Below are 16,103 nucleotides of genomic sequence, written 5' to 3'. Positions count from 1 at the left end.
AAACAGGGTTCAACGAAATGCCATCACCCTGTGAAAGTGCAGAGACATTCTTCACTTTTGATAGGCCTAGCTACCAGCGGCAAGGCCAGGGAAGGGCTATTATGGTTTGGGATTATAGTATGTTTGTCTTATTTCAATTTCAGTTTAGTTTTAGTTGGTTTTCAATGTGGCTTTGGTAGTTTTAGTTTAGCTGTTAGTTTTTACAAGTGTTTAGTTTTAGTTTTGTCCATATTTATTTCTTACTTAGTTTCAGTTCTTGATTCAATATGAACAGGGTTGAATGACATGTATGTCCTGCTGCCTATAGAGGAATAATCATGGGTAACAGTTTAATAATCAATAAAATATTTTTTTTTAAGATTTGAAATTTTAAATCATATGGCCAACCAACCTGGTCAGATCTATTTTCAAATGTACGTGGGTGCATTGATTGTCTACACAGAAAAATATGACCAGCCTGCATACTTCCTGTGCATTATGCTTTCATTTTGCCACAATATACTGACTTCCAGAAACCTCATACTGAAACTAGGCTGCACAATCTGACTTCTGTCACATGTAAATTATCCTGACTTGATTAGGTGGCCTGAACAGCCAGCCAAACATTTTATTTGTACAAGACAATCAATGGCCACATGTAGAGGAGACTGTGGCCCAGGATGGCTACTACTGACTGTAAGCCCTATATTTTCTCACTGATTAATGGTAAGAGCATGATATTGAGTTTTCCCCTCCACACAAAAGCCGATTTACATTGAAGTGAATCAAATGTATTGTGTTATCCTGTGGTAAGCCTACTGCAGCCTGCATACATAACAGATACTGTAATGTAAAATACATTAGTGGACATAATACTTGATAGTCCATGCAATAATACAGTACAAGCGGACACAATGAATGGTATATACAGTACAACATCATACATAGGGCACCACTGCTTTAAGTATGGTGGATTGTTTAAGAGGGTGTGTTAGAATGACCAACAGCAAGCTCAACCAGTATTAGAGACAGGGGTTCTGTATTGTGCAAGGAGTGTGTTGGGTCACTGAGGAGAATGAGATGGGTTTCAGTGAGAATACAGATTTTAAGGCTTGGGTTTCGTTAGTTCCTGTTGAATTTTCTCCGTTGACCACATGGTCCTTCTCAGGATTGGTTCTAATTACCCCTTTATGCTTCCAATAGGTGAGTGTTGGACAATGACATGCCTTACTGGCAAAGAGTAGCAACATGAACACACACACACACCCATACACACCCAACCTCCATCCAACATGCAGTGCACACACTTGCACACTCACATCCTTACTTGACAGAATGTCAGCGTGCTGCTCTTGTCACCAAGCTGTCAGCACCATAAGTGGCTGACTAGAGTCGCTGGCAGAAATCCACAGTGTCTGTCCCACAACCACAAATAGGACTGTCAACAGGTATCTATTATCACCCATTCTGCAGCACCATGAATTATAAAGCACGGATCAAAATGAAATGTTTTTCAGTCCATGAAGTATCTGGGGTTTTGTCCCTGCATGGACGGTGCTATGTGCTGTCAAAAAAGAGACACATCATTTGTTACACATATGTGATTATAACATTATCAGAAGGTTTTTTCACGTCAATCCCAGACGCCCACAATCCCAGTAGACTGTTTTCTGCCAGCGCTGCTCACCTCAAGCAATTTGGCATCTGTACAATCTCAACCACTGGCAATTTGGCATAGATGCTCCATGCAACAAGGGTCAACCAATGATGATATTAAATGGGATTAAGGCTGCCAAAGACAATGTTAAAAAAACAAGCATTTAACTGTGTCAAATGTTGGGGATTATGATTTAGTGTTGGGATTGTGGAGTCAGTGCTGGGGTGTGTTCCTTTGTACTGCGCTCACTAACACCTTTATTTAGAGTTTCTAAAGCTTTGGGATGAAATACATTGTTGGTCAGCCATGTTTGTGTGACATAACAGAATTAGGTAACACATACCACCCAGAATAAACAAATTTCTGGAGTAAGTGTGGAAACGTGTGGGTGTTGCCTAGATGCTACAGATACACAAAATATCTCCAAATCCAAGGTGCTGACGGCTCTGTCATATTACATAATGAGTAGCACCATGATCATTTCCTCTAGAGAGGATTTTACTGGCATTACATCTCAAGCATGAAATATCCTTCCCCCTTGCTCCATATTAATCTTAAGAGAGGGTCACCGGATATGCTTCCCAAGGTGACTGAGGAGGATCTTATTTCCACTCTGTGTTTGTGTCAAATTAAATGTAGGTCATCGCAAATATGGGTCACTGGATCCTTTATTCATCGTAGCTATTTTGAGCAGTTGATTCAGCCTTGTTTGCCCTCCCCGTAGCATGTTGCTCACTGCCTTGATAGAGCATCACAAGTGTGTTAGTGTGTATGGGTGACAGAAGAGGCAAGCTAATAATAGCACCTGACGACTTAAGATAAACCATTTCTGTTGTTTTAGCATCCGACCATAAGCCATCAGTATTTGCTGTGGGGCCTTTAAACAACTTACAAATGAAGCATGTGGACCCAAACAGGGGATTTACCTCTAAGGGGATTTGCAAACTGGTCAAAATACAAGTGTGTCTGTGGACATGTAAACTGATCCAACTCCATGAGTGCACATTTACATGTGCAGCCTTTTGAAGGCAGGAAAATAAGAGAAACAAGCTTGCATCAATGTTTCATTTTGCCTGGATATTGCTACTGGTTTGAAGTTATGGCATTCTTCTCTTTGTTTACAAAGACAGTGTTGCTTTCTAACATGGACATGTATCTTTTTTGTCCCATGGTTGACCTCTTATCTGGAATTTCTGGAATTTCTGGAAGCAGTTTGATCTCTTATCCCATCTGCTTTGCAGAACCTCATGACACTTGCTGGCATCCTACAGTCAGCTATTAATTCTGGCTGAACAAATAGTTACTCAAATCTTTGTCTAGCACATTCTGTCAAGAGGATCAAATACATGGATCTATTTGCTCCCAAGTTAACTCATCCTAGTATTGCTTCAGTTATACCCTGGTACACTAATGGTAGCTCATCCGTCCTTTTAGCAGTAACTCACCTCTCTGGGCCGAGGCCGGCCTGGATGCGTGTGGCGCTGTATCGCTGGGCTGCAGTCTCATGCCCATGGCCGTGTCCATGTGGGCATTGCCAGACACAGTGTTCTCCTTCCCGGGGTGAAAGGTTGGTACGTGGGGGCTGAGTATCCCCCACAATCCTCCGATAGTCCACCTGGTGGCTCTCATACCCATATCCCTCCATCGCTGGTCCAAGGTAAATCTCTGAACCCGGCGGTCTCACTGTTGCCCTTTAACCTCCTTTTTAGTCACCAAGTAACTGGAGATATCAGCAAGATGAATGCTGCATGTAGGTCAAAACAGAAAAGATAGATTCTTCAAACCCTGTACACCAAGGGATTTAAATGAAATTCATAACCCGAGGGTGAGTCAAATAAGTTAAGGAGATTGCAAAACGTAAAGTAAACTTGGAGGCGCGACACAAACTATCCTCCTGTTTCAAAACATTCTTATCTGTAATCCAGTATCTGCTCTGTTGTTGACTTTCCTGCTGCCTTCCAGACCAGATATGAAGCATAGGTGTTCCCACAGAGAGAAAGAGGAGAAAACAGAAGGCGGTCGTGTTAGGCTACTCCGTCTGTCCCTGCACAGGGTGCACCTGCCTACAAAAAGGCACCAGCCACCTCTAGGCGTGTCAGCAGAGGGCGTCACCTAGGAGATTCTCCCACTGAGAGGGTGTCACCGTGGAAATCATGCCAGCAGCAGAGGGTTGTCGTTGTTGTGGAGAGGTTGTTGTCCTGATGGCTTCCCAACCTTTGAGGAGGTTTTTTGCCATGAAGGCAAAAGGTAATGGAAATGGGAGGAGAGAGGCCACATAGAAAGGGAGAGAAAGGGCCCTAGACTTATATACGGATAAAAGGAGTCAGTGCCTTGAGCGCTTCTCTAGAAGTTGAATGGAGTGAGTGCTATTGTCCTGCTGAGTGCTCCATGAAGCTCCCTCTCTCTCTATTTCTCTTTCTCTCTCTGCACCTCTCTCTATGTACGGCTTAATCCTGCTTTCTACCAGTGGCACCACGTCACTTTCACAAAGAGGATTTCAGAATTAGAATGAAGAGGACTGGAGACAGGCTCTGGGAGAGAGCAACACATTTACACAGTGTAAACAGCAAGATCATCATCACTGTGGTGTGTGTATGTGTTATTTTTGTTTGTCTCTATGTACCATACTAAAACCAAATAAATATCGGGAAATGTGGCATAGTAAGGTGTATTTGGCATAGAGCAGTGTTTTTTTTTTTTTTTTTACATTGGACTCAAATGATAAATTTAGCCCCTCACACTGGGACACATATTGCTTCTCATCCTATGTGGACGCCTGTCAGATATAGGACCATTTTTGGTTCTAATCTAGAAACCTGGGATTAGACATGGTGTGACCAGGCCACTTCCTGAAGAAAGTCTGGGGTCTAGGTTAGATCCACACACTGACACAACATGTACTTGTACCCTGACACAGCAGAGTGAAGCTTGCACCAAAGTGTGAGGCTGTTACATAATCAGCCTCAGTGGTTTCAAAAGAATTTTGTTTTCAAAAGGAATACTTATGTACAGTATGTACAAGCGTTTCCAATACCAAACGCCAAGATGGGTTTCATTTTGACAAGGGAGTAGGGGCAGAAAAGACAACGCCTGAGGTTGTAGGCTCTCACCCCACATGGGCTGAGAAATGTTTGTGGCATATAGGCCTTGGGAAGGATTCCACTTGTGCTCCTAGACACACACACACACACGCACACACATGTATATGTATACTGTCACTCTTCTCTCTGGGATCACCTCCAGGTGACTGTTTGTGACAGTTGCTCAGACGTTAAGATGGAAAATCCTCTTAGCCTGTCGTTGGAGGCTCTAGTAACTTCCCCACTTACAACTGTATCCAACCCTAACACATGGCAGCCCCCTTGGCCACACAACACAGGTACCACATGAGAAAAGTGACTCTTAGTATCACAGGCGTATACTGAATATATGATTTGTAATCTGCAAAAAAGGAATTGGCACAATTTGGTGATGCTGCTATCTGCGCTCAGTGTGGACCAGTGGTTTTGTTGCACCTTTGCATTGTGCTAGTTGTGGGACTAAAAGGTTAGTGTCACATGGAGGAGGGAGGGGAAGACTCCCATTCATCATCTCACATGTGCTTGTGCATGTCCACATGTACTGTCTCATTCAATTACATTTACCGTAATGACTCTCATGTGCACAGTGTGTGGTCACTCATTGACTGACTGAGACAAACGTGAGTCATAAGATTCAACACAAGGGTAACCATTCTCAACAAAAGAGCCCTCTGTGTGTGTGTGTGTGTCAATGAGGACATCATCTATCAGATGATGTGAATCTTGAGTTGCCTAATTCACCTCACACTGGACCACTTTGATAGAGCACAGGCCTCTTTTCATTGATTACCCCTGGAATACATTTGTTACCTCATGTTCATCGGTCAGTGTTTTAAAAAGGCAGGTAATTACGTCCTTTAAAATTTACATTCTGTAATAGGCTTAAGATCAATTAGATCCTCAGTCATTTTCACTGGTGGATATTATTTTCATTACAGCAGTGATTTTCACTGCAAACATCTCCATCTTAATAAGTCATTTAGTCTATTATTGAGTCCTAAAATCATAATTTTCTTAAAATAAGTGAAAAAATCTGCCAACTGGGTTAGATCATTTCACTTGTTTACATTGCAAATCAACTTTTGTTATTATTACAACTACTGTGCCTATTATTACCATTATTCTGTTTATTTTATTATTATTATTATTATTTTATGCCAATAAAGCTCATTGAATTGAATTGAATTGAATTGAATTGAGAGAGAGGGAGAAAGAGAGGAAGAGAGAGAGAGCAAGAGAAAGCAAGAGAGAGCAAGAAAGAGAGAGAGAGAAAGAGAGAGAGAGAGAGAGAGAGAGAGAGAGGGAGAGCGAGAGGGGAAGATGATATTTTGCACCCTACCTGAACAACTTCCCCCTATCATATGATTCAGGTTTGACAGTCATTACAGTGAGACAGTGGCTACTGTATCCAGTGCCAAGAAAAAAACTGAGCTGGCATGACCGGAGTCTAAATCCAACTATTGTTAAAGAACATTTGACAAGCAAGGCAGTACAGCAGGCACATAACACATAACCAACCACTGTTATTATGCTACAAGCAAGAGGGTCCTAATATTATTTATGTATTATTGATGACAAATGTACATCAACAATAATGAATTTATATACACATTCTAACCACAGTACATTAGATCTTCAGCGTTACAGTACAGCTCGTATGATGATATGATATGATATGATATGATATGATATGATATGATATGATACATTGCTCTGTAGCCCTGGTTTTGTGGTGTCAGATATTGAATTTTACTCTCCAGAGCCATGTGGGATCTTCCACTGTATTCTGCCTTCTTCACTATCAAGCACTGCCATCTAGTGGATGCAATGTTTCACTGCCCCAAACAACCCAATGATCTTGTCCTGTCCTAGTCTGCCTTAGCCAGCCCGTTCTCCACACGTGGTTTGGTCATTTGTATAGGTGCAACATCATCGTATCCTTCATCACAAGCTGTTACTATCGTCATGTTTTGTCTCTTCCTTGCAGGAAAGGAAAGTAGAATCTGTTTTCAGTCTCTGGACAATATCTGTGAAGTCCTCTTCTAAGAATATCAAAGTGATTACTCCATTACTTTTACTGTGTTATTTATTCATGCCGAATCAATCATAGTAATCATCTCAATCTTATGTTTTTTTTTTTGCCTATTTTAGTGTTCACTTGGCAGTGATTAGACAAAATGACACTGCCTCCAGATATCCAACATCAGTCTCTTGGAGTCTTGCACCTCTCTGTCTCATTTCCTGTTTGCCTGTGTCTGCTGACTGTCAGCCAACCTTTCAATGTATATGGTGTTGTCAAGTTTGGTTAAGTGACCGGAAACTCGGTTCCTCCTCGGGAGTCGGCTGTTTCAAGATCATGCAGTGAAAAGAAAAAAAATGTTTTGATTCCCTTTGTGTGTTTGAGTATTTTGAATTGGTGGTTTTGAAAGGCATTGGCTCTCCTTCAGTTGCTGCTGGGGTTATGTGGGAAGGATAGGGGATCGTTTGCAAGTCACAGACTCACCAAGGGCAGGTTGCATAACTTGCATGCGTCTGTGTGAGGAAAAAAAAAATCAACCTCAAGCAAATTATCATCACGCTAAACTCTTAAAATGAAATTCCTTCATGAATCAGACAAACATTAGCAGTCTGTTTCTTTTCCTTTTTTGTGATGAAATGTGATGCCATGTATAATAACTAGCGTGTCCTTTGTGTCATTGTTTGGATTTAATATGTGAATAGTGGTTCTGATAATTTGTAATGATTAAATGTTACGATATCCTCAATAGTTTAGTCTGTTTGCGTCTTTTATTGACTCATTTACTTACAGTAACATTGCCTAATCTCATGTTTTTCTGTTTTTGAGAAAGTATAAATCATACAGTACCTGAGGACAGTAGGCAATCTTTATTCGCCTAATTTGCCCACTGGAGAATAAAATAACATTGATTTTGCACCATTCCTGTTTTCTAGGGTTTAGGCACCACCTCTACACTGATCCAAGACCAGTTTCAAATACTCCTGCTACTCTCATGTTTGGTGTTGATTTAAGAGCTAGTCACAGTGTCTTCTCAATGAACAGCACTAGTGTCCACTCATTGAATTAGTAGCTCTTCTGTGTATTTCCAAACCAGACCAACCAGTAGACTGTGCCAAGTCCTTCAAGGGGAAGTGAGAGCATGAATGTGACTCAGGAAGATACCCAGAAACAACAAAGCAGCCAATTGCTTTGCCTAATCCACAGAAAGGGGAAATTTCCAGTGTGAAAGTTCAGAATGTCCCTTCGGGCGATGCTAGGCAAATGAATGAAAGTGGAAATCCCTGGGTTTTTGTCTGGTGAAAGGCTGCAGGCATTTGTGAAAGTCTATAAACAACTTCACCTTCATGGTGTGTGTGTGTGTGTGTGTGTGTGTGTGATGAAAGTCTTCGGGAAAGCTGACCAAGTTGAATTCCTCCTATATGCTCAAGCATGCCAGCATGAGTCAGTGAGACCAGACTCCTTGAGAATGACAAGGATGTTGCCCAATACCTTTTTTCTATCCAATCGCTAATGACTCTCACACAAACATGTTGATACGAAAACAAAGAGTTCACTATCTTACGGCCCAAGCCAAGCATCAGATCCGAACGAGGAAGTGCGTTTCGTATGAGGAACAATGCCCCAGTTAGGCGGTGATATGTGTGAGTATAGCCTGACCTTTCCTTGGCCAATTACTGGGAAGAAGTGACTGTGTGTCTTCAACCCACGCGCAAATATCAGTGATCAAATCCACCTTGTTTAACCTCTTTCTGACTTTGATCTTCTCTCTCACACACTTCTCAGCTGGCACCCTCATCCTTATAACATCTGTATCTCTGTAGCAGGGCGGTCAAGTGTTGAGAAAGACTGGAGGGAGGACAAGTGAAAAGAGAATTTCCCTATAGGGGATGAATTAGCTATCTTCTTATTAATATTAGAACAAATCCCTATGCTCCAACATGGGAACAGCTGCACATGTGCAGGTTGATGGCAAAGTGTTGTAATCACCCAATTCTCCACGGGGATCATTTGACTTCTTATGCAATCTAGGCAGAACTTGTCTAAAGACTTGGCACATTGTCTGGGAAAAGTTCTGAACCAGTAAACCATCTGTGACAAATGTCAGCCACAGAAGCATAAAGAGGAATAAATTGGAGGGACAATGAATGATTTTTACTCTGTATACGTCAATAACTTTCCCATATAAGACAAGATGCTGAGCCGGATCTGTTGAGCTTGTTGTGTCCTCACTTGTCTGACATGGCAGCTTACACACATACACACAGACATATAGGCCCAGAATAAAACATCAATATTCTACTCACTGAATTCATTAGTTACTTCAAACAATTATTTCATGGTGTGCCTTTTAAAGTTAATGAAAGAGATGCGGCTGATAATCACTCATTATTTTTGTTTTTCAAAGGCACAATATACATTTTCCTTGGGAATGTGTTTCTTCTGAGCTTATTTTAGTTTACCAAGTCTAAGACTAAAACTAAGCATGAGAAAAACATTTTATTAGACTGGAAATCTGGAGATGAGTAAGAGCCACATTTACGAGCATTGCATTGGCACATACTGTGAAACAAAGGTAATTCTCCAACTATGTTTTTGAATAGTCACTGAGGGACACATTTTCCTTATCCATGCCAGTCAAAAAAAACTGAAATACTGAAACTCCATTTATAAATAAAAAAAAAAACCATACAATAAACAGTGCAAATATAAACTAGTATAACCCTGGTTTCCTCGGATGCCTTGAAGTCAGCTGCGGAGTGTCAGGAAATTCCCATCACTGGATTCAACGTGATGTCATCATTACGCACGGCTGGCGTTTCAGCTGAGGTCTTATTGGAGCGGAGACACAGGCAGGCAGACGGTCCGTGATTTCAACCGAGCAGGTCTAGCATTTCAAAGACGTTCACGAAGATACAGAGAGAATCGCGTCTAATATACAACAAGGACAAAAACCAGCGGCATCTCTTCCTGAAGCTGTCCTGTTTGCTGCCGGGAACTGAACAATAAAGACAGCAGAACCGCCGAGCCTCTGCCTGGTAGGCTTCCATAGCAATTAAAGTTGTGACTGACTTTTTTAGTAGGCCTATTGGTAAAGTGTGAAAATACTATGCTTAACGCGTAGGCCTCTTCTTAATAGACTGTACTACCCAGTGCTGTCTTTTATCATTTTCAAAACCATGCGGTCTGTTTTCTTCTGTGCGCTCTCTCTCATGTTGCCTTCATGTTCTCCTCGTAAGCTCATAATTCCGATTTTTCAAAAGTCGTAAATAGGACTTACCGGCGCAATCAATTGTTTTTGGTCGTAGATAATACCAATATTGATCCTATAACGAAAGTAGTGTTGTAGTGGCTATTGTTAAACTTAAATCAAGAGTCACAGAGCTACGTTGTGCTGCAGTGTCAGAATCAAGAGGAAAAACACGCACAATGCATGGACTTTATGGTTGAATTAATGTGTTATTCAGAAGCTGTTGTATAGCCTACATCAATTTTGCTAAATAATATTGACACGACTTCGATACTCCTTACCCCCTAAACGCCACGTCGCGGGCCCAGGGGGTATCATAGAAAATCCCATATGAAGTGCTACTCCTAATTCAGATATTTCCAACAGCACGTGAATGCACCACTAGAGACTGTCGTAAGACGCCGTTCTTCCGGTTAATTCATGTCTGTTATGTCAAACTACCTTGCTGACCTATAAAGTGCTTCATTCAAATGTAGGTTATAGTAAAGTGAAAGTAATCCCATACCGCAGAAATGCATTTCACTTATAGCCTACGTTGTAATGTCATAGGCTTGATAAGTTTAAAATTATACAAACATATATTGGAGTTAAAAACGTGCCTATAACATTCCCTAAAATCGAAAATAATCAATTAAAATATAATTAACCTTGCTGTGTGAAGCTAATTTGTTACTATCCCCTTCTGAAACTGGCCATGTTGTTTTCCCCCTACAGGACACAGCTTGCTCTCATCTCCTGGAGCCATGGTGTCAGCCATTCTGAAGATGTATTTCATTGGAACAGCGATGACTGTCTTTGCGGTCATTTTTGGAATAGTGGACTCCTTTGGCGGTCTGATGTACGTCCAAGAGGAGCACTACACAACAGATCTGGGCCGCCACACTCAGCGGCAGCTCTCCTCCGGCAGCCAGCACAGAAGATCAACTATGACTAAGCGCATTGGCTCATGAGGGAGACGTGTGGACATGTCGAGGGACAAGTCAGACTAATATTTAACGTGCTGGATGGACATTTTGCCTGGGCAAAGCACAGTTGACTGCTACTGTGGCAGTGAATCAAAAGACATTCCAGACCTCTTGATCATTGTAGGTGCTGTGTCTGTACTGGTTGTGCTGGTCCTATTGTTGAACATCTAGGTCACTGTAATGGCCAATGTGTTGAACATGTTGTGCATATTCCACAAGCAAAACACTGTACAGTTTGTTTACTTTATGTTTATGCAGTCTCTAGTCTGGGCTGTCTAATACTGTAGCAGCTAGTTTGCACAAATGATGACTACAAATCTGAAGTCAACCATGATTTGAGCGTTACTGACCACTTATTTGCACTAAGGAAGAGAATGCTTTGGGTCTTTTGGGTTTTCAATATGCATATTTAGTTTAATAAAATGAATTAAGGCCGATCATGTGCCTTTTTCTCTTTTTAATTTGAAGCTTTGTACACTGTAGCCTTCTGTTACGTAAGACACCGCAGCACTGGAAGGCTTGTGGTTTCACTCCTGGCACTGACTCAGTAGTATACACTTTAGACCTAAAATGCATTCTCTTTTCTAAGTAATTTTTCCATCATGGATTATTCCAGGAATTCATTAAGGATGTTGTTGTTTTTTTATTGTGTTTGTTCCCATATATTTCCTATGGAATTCAATGCATTGCACTAGTCAAGTGGGGGGTGTACAGGGAGTGTGTGGGATGGTGGTGAAGGGGTTGGGGTCAACTTTACTGTAGACAACTTTTCATCACTGGAATGTAAAATGCATGTAAAATCTTAACACGCTGTTCTGTACAGATTTTTGCCATTTTGTTCAGTATTTTTTGTTATATGTTATCAGTGAATTTTTTATTAAATCGTGTAAAAGTGATTAAAAACATATTTCAAACATCAAAGACTTCTTGAAGGGTCCCAATCACTGCTGAAAATAATTGTTTCGACAAAATGAATAGGATGATTTGCCTTTTCTTGCTGAGATATATTCCAATGGGATGTAAAGGACCAGTCTGAATGAAAATTACTTATAGGTTCAAAGGTTACAGTCATTTTTGGGGATGTTGTGTGTCTGTTTTCATCATACGGAATTCCCTAAATGGACACTGTCACATATATTTTATAAGTGCAACCTTGAAGGATAAACTTACCCCAGGGTACCAATTTGGGGCAGTGGATGCAGGCCTATGATGGGTGCTGAAGTGTGCTCCTCACCTCCTCTTGGCACCTCAGTCCTCATTTCCTTCTACAGGTGTGTGGTGGAGAGCATCCTCACTTTCCTGCATCACCGTGTGGTACGGCAACTGCTCTGCTGCAGACAGACGGGCACTGCAGCGGGTGCTTAAGACCCACCATCAGTGATATTTACAACAGCAGGTGCAGGAAAAAGGTAGTAGGTGCAGGTAGGAGGTTACGCAACATCAAGGCCAGAACCACCAGGCTGAGGAACAGCTTCTTCCTGGATGCTGTGAGACTGATAAATGCATCACACTGAATAACTGCTGCATCACACTGAATAATTGCTGCTATTATTACTATTTCTGCATCACACCGATCTGAATAATTGCTGCTATTATTACTATTACTCCATATCAGGGCATTGCTGCAATTTGAGACCGAGAAATTCTGCACTTTAAGACTGAAAATCCTGCAAATCACAATGAACAATTGCTGCTTCTCACTGAACAATTTGCTGCTATTATTACTATTGTTTCATATCAGGGCATGTTGCAATTTGGGCCCACTTGGCACCTTTGTTTCCTATCCTCACACTTTGCTCACTTTATATTTATATTTATAGGCTATATTTATTTACTTATTTTTATAATGGTGTTTTTATTGTGTCTTTCTTCTTGATTTTATTATTGCTATTACCTGAACCGGGACCTGAGTACCTCATTTCGTTCCCTTTCATGTACATGTTCTGGAATGTCAATAAACATCCTTATCCTTATCCTTATCTTCATATTTCAAGTGGGTGCTCTTTTATAGTGTAACAAGGCTACTTAGGCTATTTAACTGTTTCACACCAAGCCTGTCAAATAAACAATACGATGGTACTTGTACCATGAGGGCAATTGTTTCCAAAGACTGCAAATTGAGACTTTCCAAATGCCATGAAAATGGAAAACCCCTTCAGAAATTTGGTGTTTGTCTTCGAGAAATGCCTCCCAAATAGCCTCCATTTCAAAATTGCCTGAGCCAATTGTCAGCAGCTGTACCAAAACCTCTATACTAGATTTGAAAGTGTCTCCAATCCGTTTATTTAGTTTCAGCCTCATTTTGATAGACTTTGATAGGCTCTTCACAAAACTCTCTACCACCGGATGCCATTCTTTTCTGGGAAATTGCTCTGTTTCAGATTATTGCACCTCAGAGTCTGGGCATGTCACCCAGCTGCAACTATTGTAGGCTGCCAAATGAGCAAACGGCGTCCTCTTCCGTTCAGATATGCGCACTACAAATCAAATCCACTAGAATTACTACTAAGCAGCCTCTAATATTGCTACATTCAAGCCTCCTCGCAAACTCCTAAAAACAACTTATTGCTCATTTATTGGTCACTAACAATAACGGAATGAACCTTGTTAAATTGTTTTTTAGACTCATACAACATTTATTATTCACACAGCATGCCAAACAACAACAATATCACATTTACTATCCGTTGTTGACCTGGTTTATGCTCTCCGACCCCAAACCTCACATGTCGGCAAGTCGGGTAGATTACAGAAAACTCCCACTTTCTAGGTCATATTTACGACTGTGCCTCTTCATGTACGGACATCTCGTAATTCCAACTTTTTTGACAGCACATGAACGCAGCATAAATTAAGTAGCCTACTTAGAGAATAAACTTTGTTAAAACGGTCACACTCCCAGCGCGTTAAATCGTCTTTACTGCCATTGGCGGCTTTGATAGCAAATAGCCATGAAGTGCACAGACTTGAAATGCAAATCTGCCATCAGCTCAGGTCACCTGGATGCGGGCAGAAACACCTGTTAGCGGGAGACACACCGCTTCACACAGCACTTTTTATGTTAATGACCCGTCCAGGCACGTCCCACCCCCCACTGCCTTTAGAGCGAGACACCAGCTGTAGGCTACTCTGTGTCAGGAACGGTATAGGCATCACGGTCACTGGTACTCGTATTTTTTTTGGGGCCCCCCTCACTGTTATCGCACCGGACATGATCTGGAGACTTATGGTCCTCGGCGGGGCGTGCGTCCTTTTTCTGGGCGCCGGGGCTCAGGATGGCAGAAGCCTCCGGAGGACGGTGACTTTCCACCGGACTCAGCAGGATGAGAGCCAGCGCCAAGTGCGCACACGCCCCAGGAGGGACAGCAGCAGCTCTAGCAGCTCCAGGGATTATTCTCACGGTCCTCCCTTCACCTCCTGCCGGATCCCCCTGACCCCGGCCGAGCACAAGGTTCTGGATGACAATACGCACGAGGTGAGATGGGGTTCAATTATGTCTGGGCGTGGAAAGGTTTGGTGCGTGCACTTCAAAACAATATCCATCTTAGCAAGTCATTTAATTTGTTGTTGAATGTTAAAATCTTATTTTTTTTCTGCCAAAGGTGTTGAGATGATTTCACATTGATTTCCCAACACAAATGAACTTCAAGTGTCCTTTTTCTTGATACTAGTGTCATGATCTGCCTCATAGGCTACTGCCTTGTTTCAAGATATTGTCACTTGTTTCTAGCAAAAAGTCTGAAACACGATTAACTGCATTGGAAACAAGTGAAATTATTTCACCAAATAGAAAAATAGAATTATCAGCATGAATATGAGACTAGATGACTTGTTAAGATGGACATTTTTGCAAAATAATGGACAAATAACCGCTGTGGTGATCAACCAAAATGAAAGTTCTTGATTATTTTTATAGGCCAGTAAACTTAATTTAATAAAGAATGTTATCTGATGATAATTAAGTTTCTTATTCATCAGCCGATATGGACAGTTTAATACTGGTGCTTTATTCCTCTAAACCTGAGAGGTGATGTGGTCATATGTGTGAGTCTCTCTCTCTCTCTCTCTCTCTCTCTCTCTCTCTCTGTGTGCCTCTCTCTCTCTCTCTCTCTCTCTCTCTCTCTCTCTCTCTCTCTCTCTCTCTCTGTCTCTCTCTCTCCTAGACAGGGTTTAATGGTGATGATGGCTCCAGTTTTACTCTGACATGGGTGGGCGATGGAACAGGGGTGAGTATGCTAGTGCTACCCTCATCATCATCATCATCATCATCATCCTTGTCATCATCATAAACACGACATGCCGGCTTGTTTACTTGGAGACACACTCATACACTGACTCTGAAAATATATATTAATGTACCATTATTGGCCTATTTAAGGACAAGTAGTTCACTATATGAACTTCCATTTTGTGGCATCTTATATTCACAACATTTAAACCTCTAATACATTACAACATAACATATCTGACCTCACTACATTAAATCCCTGAGAGAGAGAGAGAGAGAGAGAGAGAGAGAGAGAGAGAGAGAGAGAGAGAGAGAGAGAGAGAGGCAACTGCTGATGAATCTAGATGAGTTCCTCAATCCAAATTACACTCCACCATAACTGAATTCAGGCACCACAGGGTGATGGTGAAGGTTTAACCATATTACTGCATTACCTAGGTAATCCTGGTGTTGTCAACAATCAGCGCTCCAATTGATTCTTTCCTAGAAGGAGGCTCCTCACGACTTTACCGGAGGTGAGTTAGCATCTGATATAAAACATCTGATATAAAACATCTGATATAAAACATAAGCAGTATATCAATCCCACCCTCTGTAGAACTGATACACTCAGAGCTTGATTTGGCTAAATAGCTGTGTGAGTTTTTATCCACGAGAGTGAACACGGGTTATGGGAATGTGTATGAGAGAGAGTGTGTGTGTGTGTGTGTGTGTGTGTGTCTATTTGGATGTAACTGGTCAGACTTTATGTCCTCTCTCATCAGTACGGACTATGGCAAGTCCTTCCATGACATCTCCTACCGCATCAACAACACCTTCATAAGGAAGGAGTTTGGAGTCACCGGTGGACCTGGGAACTCTCTGCATGTGAGTTATCAGTAGCTGCGCTCCCCCAGTCCGTGTGTGTGTGTGTGTATGAGAGTGTGT

This window comes from Centroberyx affinis, unplaced genomic scaffold (genome assembly GCF_046629955.1).
Source record: "Centroberyx affinis isolate AG114_WGS23_722 - 3 ecotype Tasmania unplaced genomic scaffold, CSIRO-AGI_Caff_v1 ptg003100l_1, whole genome shotgun sequence".
NCBI classification, from domain to species: Eukaryota; Metazoa; Chordata; class Actinopteri; order Beryciformes; family Berycidae; genus Centroberyx; species Centroberyx affinis.
This window is presented reverse-complemented; position numbering follows the sequence as displayed.